Source organism: Rhinopithecus roxellana, chromosome 1 (assembly GCF_007565055.1).
Source record: "Rhinopithecus roxellana isolate Shanxi Qingling chromosome 1, ASM756505v1, whole genome shotgun sequence".
NCBI lineage: Eukaryota > Metazoa > Chordata > Mammalia > Primates > Cercopithecidae > Rhinopithecus > Rhinopithecus roxellana.
Genome location: NC_044549.1, coordinates 192,633,540 through 192,642,327, shown reverse-complemented (window position 1 = coordinate 192,642,327; position 8,788 = coordinate 192,633,540).

Sequence of the window (8,788 nt, the reverse complement as noted above, 5' to 3'; positions counted from 1 at the left end):
TACTGGAAAGAGGAAGCAAATTTATATGTAGATGATGTGATTGGAAAATGCACAACTATTAGAGAGACAGTAATTCAGGATGCCTTGGGCGCGGTGGCTCACGCCTGTAATCCCAGCACTTTGGGAAGTTGAGGCAGGTGGATTTCTTGAGCCCAAAAGTTCAAAACCAGCCTTGGAAACATGGCAAAACTCTGTCTCTTCAAAAAACACAAAAATTAGCTAGGCATGATGGTGAGCACCTGTGGTGCCAGGTACTAGGGATGCTGAGGTGGGAGGATCACTTGAGCCCAGGAGACAGAGGTTGCAGTGAGCCGAGATTGTGCCACCGGGCAACAGAGCAAGGCCCCATCTCAAAAAAAAAAAAAAAAAAAAAATCAAGATGATGGCAGTTTCCAAGGTTCATATACAAAACCCAGTAGCTCTCCTTTACTTTATATATATATAAAAAATATAGATGTATATATATATAATCTATCAGAAATATATAATAGAAATTACAGTTACAATGGCAATCAAAAAGATAAAATATTTAGAAAAATATTTAAAAGACATAGAAGGGCCTTTACAAAGATAATATTAAAATTATACAGCAGGCTGGACAAAGTGCTCCCAGAACTTTGGGAGGCCAAAGCGGGAGGATGGCTTGAGCTCAGGAATTCAAGACCAGCCTGGGCAACATAGTGAGGCCTCACCACTACTAAAAATAAACAAAATTAGCCAAATGTGATGGTGCACGCCAGTAGTCCCAGCTACTTGGGAAGCTAAAGTAAGAGGATTGCTTGAGCCCAGGAGTTTGAGTCTGCAGTGAGCTATGACCCGCCACTGCACTGCAGCCTGGGCAACAAAGTGAGATCCCGTCTCTAAAAATAAAAATAAATAAAATAATACAGAGAATATTCTATTCTGGGCTTTTGTTTTTTGTTTCATTTTATTTTGTTTTGTTTCATTTTGTTTTGTTTTGAGACAGGGTCTCACTCTGTCTCCCAGGCCGGAGTGCAGTGGCATGATAACGGCTCACTGCAGCCTCAACCTTCTGGACTCAAGCGATCCTCCCACCTCAGCCTCCTGAGTAGCCTCCCGAGTAGCTGGAACTACAGGCACATGCCACTACACCCCAAAAAGTTTGGAATTTTGATAGAGACAGGTGCTCCCTATGTTGTCTAGGCTGGTCTCAAACTCCTGGATGAATGTGATCCTCCTACCTTGGCCTCCCAAAGTGCTGGGATTACAGGTGTGAGCCACTGTACCCAGACTATTCTGTGCTTCTTTTTTTTTTCTTTTCTTTTGAGATAGAGTCTTCCTCTTGTCACCCAGGCTGGAGTGCAGTGGTGTGATTTCAGTTCACTGCAACCTCTGCCTCCGAGGTTCAAGCAGGTTCTCCTGCCTCAGCCTCCCAAGTAGCTGGGATTACAGGCACCCACCACCATGCCTGGCTAATTTTTTTTGTTTTTTTTTAGATGGAATCTCACTCTTGTCCCCCAGGCTGGAGTGCAATGGTGCAATCTCGGCTCACTGCAACCTCTGCCCCCGGGTTCAAGCGATTCTCCTGCCTCAGCCTCCTGAGTAGCTGGGATTACAGGGGCCTGCCACCATACCCAGCTAATTTTTGTATTTTTAGTAGAGACAGCGTTTCACCATGTTGCCCAGGCTGGTCTCGAACTCCTGACCTCAGGCGATCCGCCTGCCTCAGCCTCCCAAAGTGCTGGGATTACAGGTATGAGCCGCTGTGCCCAGCCTATTCTGTGCTTTTGAATAGAAAGACTCAATATTATAAAAATGTCAGTGCTGGCTGGACACAGTGGGTTATTCCTGTAATCCCAGAATTTAGGGAGGATCACTTGAGGACAGGAATTCGAGACCAGCCTGAGCAACATAGTGAGACCTCAACTCCATATTTTAAAAATTTAAAAATAAAAAATGTCGGTGCTTTCTCAATTAATCCATTTATTTACTGTGACTCTAATCAAAATACCCATCAGATTTGTTCATTAGGTGAGGAACTTGTCAAAAATTATACGACAACCAAATGAGGAAATAAATAAGAGCCAGGAAAGCCCTGAAAAAGAAAAGCAATGAGATGAGGCTAGACCTATCAGATGATAAAAAATATTATGAAATTATAATTTGTAAAGAAATTTGGTACCCAAAGGTGAAATAGACAACTCAGTAAACCAGAATAGAAAATCAGAAATAGATCCCAACACATATCAGAATTCAGTTTATGTTTAAGGTGACATTAATTAGTAGAGAAAGGTGGTAGTAAAATTTACTACCCATTTGGGGGAAAATATAATGGGAACACTATTCCCTAAATCAAAATAAATTACAGATGGATAAAGGACATATATTAAAAATAAAACCATAAGACCATAGAGAAAAAATAAGTAAATGTATTTATAAGATTATGATAGAGAATTCAGCAAATAAAATCCAGGATCCCTAAAGTAAACATTTGTGAAATGTGGCTATATAAAAATTTAGGCTCATGCATGTAATACTGACACTTTGAGAGGCTGAGGTGGGAAGATTGCTTGAGCCAAGGAGTTCAAGACCAGCCTAGGCAATATAGCAAGACCTGGTCTCTACAAGTAATTAAAGAAAAAAAAAAGAGTTGAGAGTGGTGGTATGCATCTGTGGTCCCAGCTACCTGGGAGGCTGAGGTGGGAGGATTGCTTGAACCCTTGAGGTTGAGGATGCAGTGAGCTGAGATTATGCCACTGTATTCCAGCCAGCCTGGGTGACAGAGCAAGACTCCGTCTCAAAAAAAAAAAAAAAAAAAAAAAAAAGACTTCTGTACGGTAAAGCATTCTATAAAGCAAGGTGAAAGACAAACCAATAGTAAGTGCTACTGTGTGACAGACAGACAAGCTCACCTCCTTCATCCTCAAAGACATAAAGCAACTCAATACAAAATGAGTAAGGAATATAAACCAGCAGTTTACAGAGAAACAGCAATGGCTTTTAAAAGCCTCAACTTCACTCGTAAAAAGAAAAATGCCGATTGAAATAGTAAGATTTATTTCTCCTATCACATTGGCAGAAATTCACAGTTTGATAGCACCCAGTGCCAGGGAGGGTGTTGGGAAACAGTCACCCTCAGACATTATTGGTTGAGAGTGAAATTGGTGCAATTTTTGGGATGGTGATTTGGCAATGTCTTTCAAACTCCTTTGACCCAGAACTCAACCGCTTGGATTTTTAACCTACAGATCTATGCACAGAAGTCTTCCAATTTAGATAAATAAGAATGTTCAAGAAATGTGCTTTAAGACAGTCTCCTTTCCTCATTTTTGCTTTCCAATGCAATGCTCAGTGGGCCTCAAAATTTGATGTGCATAAGAATCAATTGGAGGGTTTGTTAAAACCCAGGTTGCTGGGCCCCACTTGCAGAATTTCTGATTCAGTAGGTCTAGGAAAGACCCAAGAATCTGCATTTCTAATAGCTTCTCCAGTGATGCTGATGCTGATGATCAGGGGTTAGAACTTGAGAACAATTGCCTTAGCCTGTTGAGAGGGCCAGGGTCGGTCTCCAACCAAGAAGAAAGCCTAAAGAGGGGAGTTCCTTTGAGGAGGAGGAAGAGTAAAAGGCAAGGTGGAGAGGAGCAGAATTCCCCTCAGGACTATGGAGAGGAGGAGGTAGTTGGGGTGGGGTTGTCCAGAGAGGAATGTTTGAGCCCCCTAAGGAGCCAGGACCTTAGTTCCTATTTGCAGCCTCATCAAAGAGTCTTCCCTTCCTTCTGCACAAACAAGGATGGCTCAGAAACAGGAGGACCCATCGTCTATGCTCAGTGGATCCACGGGCTTGGAGGAGAATATTAGCCACAAGCAGACAGTATGGACTGAAAATCAGACAGCTAGGTCATCCTAGACAGGTGAAGGCATCCCCATTCTTCACATTGACCTCAGAGGGGTGGGGTTGGGATGGCACACAGGAGAGTGTCTCTGCTGACTGAAGGGGAAGCTCCCCTTGAGACTCAGCTGCTCGGATTTGATTGCGGAGGGCGGATTTCTTTTTAACAAATCATGTTGGAAAAACTAGATATTCATATGCAAAATAATGAAGTTGGACCCTTACCTTATTATCATACAAAATTTATAAATGGATTAAAGACCTAAACATAAGAGCTAAAACTATGAAACTCTTAGATGAAAAATAACTTGAAGCTCCTTGCACTTGAGAGTCATGAATGGAATAAAATTCTTACCCATCTGCGACAAAATAAGAAATGTATTTGGTCTTCGTCCCTACTTTCTTGCTCAGAGTTCCTTTGGAATTTCCCTTGGAGTTTCCTGAGTGATAGGATTTATCCTTCAGGAGCCCCTTACAATCACACCTGAGTCTATGCTATTATAATAAAGTGATTAAGGGTGGGGCCCTTAGCCTCAGAATGAGGTTGGTCACCAGAAAGACCAAGGGATTAGAAGGCTAGAAATTTCAACTCTACCCATCAACCTCCAGGAGGGGGAAGGGGTCTAGAGATTAAGCTCTACAGAAACTCCTGAATGATAAGACGGAATGAGCTTCCATGCTGGTGAACACTTCCACATACCAAGAGGGAAGCACACCCCAGGGCTCCAGACACTTCTGAACCTTACCATCTGTTTCTGGTCGTCTGGCTCTTCGTTTGTATTCTTTATAATAAACTGGTAAGTAAAGCACCTCCCTGAGTTCTGTGAGCCATTCCAGCAAATTATTGAACCTTAGGAGGGGGTTGTGGGAACTCCAGCTTTATAGCTGGTTGGTCAGAAGTACAATAGGCTTGGACCTTGTGACTGGGGTCTGAGAGGAATGGTTAGTCTTGTGGGACTGAGCCCTCAAGCTGTGGGGTCTGCACTAATGCTGGGAAGTTAGTGTTCAAGTTGAATTGTTGAACACCCAGCTGGTGTCTGGAGAATCAGATAACTGGCTGTAGGTGTTGGAAAACTCTCCAGACCATCATGCTAATTTAGATGAAGAGAAACCAAACAGTTGAACCTGACCTGTGGACTCCAGATATACCTCACTGGTCTAGAGATAGATTATTGGTGAAAGGCTGAAAACACTGGCTCCTTTTTCACAGTAATGGCACTATGATTGTCATTAACTTCTCTCCTCTTTAAAAAAAAAAAAAAATCAGGGTAAAACTTAAAGTGAACAAATCTTCAGTAAGGAACTTGAATCTTTACATATGTATATACCTGTCCAACTGCTACACAGATCAAGATACAGAACATCTCTATCACCCCAGAAGGCTCTTGTGCCCCTTCCCAGTCAATATCCCCAAGGCAACATTATCTATCACTGTGCTTTAATTCGCCTGTTTTAACATTTAATATAAATAAGTGGAATTATAGTTACTCCTCTTTTAAAGGTCGCACCTCCCAATACTGACACAATGGCAATTAAATTTCAATCTGAGTTTTCGCGGGGACATTCAAACCATAGTATTGTATGAAGCAATAGCTTGTTATTTTTCATTGTTGTGTAATATCCCATTATATGATAACAATTAATTTTCACTTACCTATTAGTGGAATTTGCATTGTTTTCAGTTATGGGCTGAAAACATACATAAAACCTCTATAACATTCTTTTAAATGTCTCTTGGTGTGTATAAGTGCCTTGTTTCTTCTGGGTATATACTTAATAGTGGAATTATTTCCAACAGTGGAAATATTTCCAACTGTTTCCAATTATAACCCTCATTAACTCAAGTGCCTGAACCTGCCCAGTTCCCTGGTTGTGTCAATTCACCCCTCATCAACAATGTACGATGGACCAGGTGTGGTGGCTCATGCCTGAAATCCCACCACTTTGGGAGGGCAAGGCGGGCAGATCACTTGAAGTTAGGAATTCGAAACCAGCCTGGCCAACATGGTGAAACCCCGTCTCTACTAAAACTACAAAAATTAGCTGGGTGTGATGGCATGTGTCTGTAGTCCCAGCTACTCGGGAGGCTGAGGCAGGAAAATTGCTTGAACCCGGGAGGCAGAGGTTGCAGTGACCTGAGTCACACCACTACACTCCAGCCTGAACAATTTACAACGGATCTGGTCAATTCTCAATTTTGTCATATTTAATGTTGTTAGTTCCTTTGATATTAGCTTTACTAATGAGAATAAAGCATTAATTTTTAATTTTAAAAAATTTTGTTTAAAACTTGTGATAATTTTTATTTACCTAAAATTGGTGGTTCATGGATGCTGAATGTTGGAGAAACTGTTAGGACTCTTCCAAGTATTCAGAAATTCCTTGAGGATGTGTGAGTGTGTTTCTGCCTATATATATGCCATAGCCACAGATGGCTGCTGCTCCAGACCCCACCCTTATTGCTTTGGAACAGAGCTTTCTTTTCCCCATGAATAAGAAGAGTTTACTTGGGATCCCAGAGGGAGATGTTTCCCATCATCAGCAACATCTGGGGAACATCTGGCGAGTCCATCCCAGGATAGGGAGATGCTTTTCTGGAGAACACACAGCACTTATTTGATTCTTTTTATTCTCCTGTATTTTCCCTTGTTCTCTTTTTCTCTTCCACTGGGCTCCCCACTCTAAGCACCACTCCAGCCCTCACCAGCCAACTCCCTAGCCTGATTTCTATCTTGTCTGGTTTCCCCAATATACAACCCAACAGAATGCAAACATAGGCAGCATGAGAGACCCTCATTAATTCTAGTGCCCAACCCTGCCCAGTTCCCTGATAAGCAGGCAGTATCTTCTAGAAACTGAGTCAAGGAATGTTGAAGCTGGTGAGGGTTCTCTTGTCCAATGCCTCCCTTTTACAGATTGAAAAGCTAAAGGCCAGAGAGAGAGGGGAAGGGAGAGTCAGGGACAGAAACCAAACTAGAACATCACTTCTGGGTATCATAGAAACCCCTCTTCTGCTGGAAACTTGGCCTGGAGATTAGAAGCAGGCAGGAAGGCAGGCAGTGGAACTTGGGATCAGCAACGTCTGCAGCCGGCAGCCACAGTGAAAGCACAGCTGAGGTCTGAGGTGGTTGGTGGAGGATGGGTGGCCTGGGGGGTTACCCCTCAAAGCCCTGAGAGTGGAGTCACCTCTAGCAACAGACACCCAGCTTTGTAGCCTTTAAGGTCCTTCCTGAGCATTCTCAGCTACACCATAGCTTCAGTGTGCTAGCTGTGTATCCATCCACTGCCACCTCCAGCCCTGCCCTCTCCTTGAGCCCTAGCAACTTTACCCATTTACTAGGCACGTTTAGTTTACTCAACAAGTTCTTATCAAGCATTGGAGATAGAGCAGTGATCAAGTCCAACATTGCTCCCGCCCTCCCACTGCTCACAGACAACGGAAAAGGAAATGCACAAGGAAACCACAAAACTAAGTGGGTGCAAGGCAGGTGCGAGGTGGGATCAGCATCCTTGAAAGTTTAAAACAGGACATACTCTGAGAACTGACCACTGGCCAACAGGGCTGGAGAGCAGTCATCAGGGGTGTGAGGTGGAAATGTACAGGTGAGGCTGGGACAGAATCATACCTCATGTGTAAAATAAAACCGAATGCAGAAGGACTAATGTTACAAGCACATGAATTGGCCAGGCGCGGTGGCTCACACCTGTAATTCCAGCACTTTGGGAGGCCGAGGAGGGCGGATCACCTGAGGTCAAGAGATCGAGACCAGCCTTGCCAACGTGGTGAAACCCCATCTCTACTAAAAATACAAAAAAACTAGCCGGAGGTGGTGCCACATGCCTGTAATCCCAGCTACTTGGGAGGCTGAGGCAGGAGAATCGCTTGAATCCAGGAGGCGGAGGTTGCAGTGAACCAAGATGGAGCCACTGCACTCCTGCCTGGGCAACAGAGTGAGACTCCATCTCGAGGGGAAAAAAAAAAAAGTACATGAACCAACAAAACGACACATTCACACATTAATGGCATTTAAATGGTCGCGGGGGAGGGAGTGGGAAATGAGGGTATGAAGAGAGGTTGGACTGCGAAAGTGAGAAAGGGCCAGATTATTCCGGCTTTGTAGGTCCCAAGGAGTTGAGACTTCATCAGGAGGGTACCGAGAAGCCACTGGAAGCTTGACTCCAGCTGCCCAGACACCTCCCCCTGCAGGCCCCCAGGTACACACTCAACGCATCCGGAAGGACAGGGGCCTTTATCTTCCCCCAACCTGCTTTCCTCCTATTGTTCTTCCAGGAAAGGTAAAGTGGAGCAGACCCCTGCCATTCTACATACACATCTGAGGCTGAAGAGGGGCTCTCACCATCGTCTCCACCCCAGATACCATTCAAACAGGCCAGGAGGTCACCCCCACCCCCAACCTGGAGGCAGGTAGAATGGAATCCTGAGGGCTGGGCTAGTGGCTGACAGCATTCATCTAGGACAGTCAGAAGAACCCAGAATGCAGCGGGAGCAGGACTGGGAGGGGGAGGGTCAGGCTCCCACGAAGGCTCCCTGGAGGAGGCAGTGCAAGCTGAGCCCTTAAAGGCGTTGGGATTCTGGTAAGCAGAGAGAGGGCAGGAGAGCATTCCAGTCGAGAAGACCGGCTGCAGCAAAAGCGTGAGGGTGGAAACGCTCGAGGTGTGGGTAGACCCGTACCTGCAGTTGGGAAGTGGGGCTGAGGGTGGGCTCCCAGGCCAGGACTTGGTTGCCGGGGCAAGTCGTACCGGGCGGGTTGGCCCCGAGTCAGGAAAGGCCTTGGCGGGAGCAGAGAAGGCAGTGGGCCATTTTAAGTGGCCAAGATCTGGCCCGGAAGAAACCAGACTTTTTATTTTTTTAAGGGAAGGTTGAGGTGGGAGTGGGGAAGCTAGTTCCAAGAACCCCTAGTTTGGAACTTCTGCAGG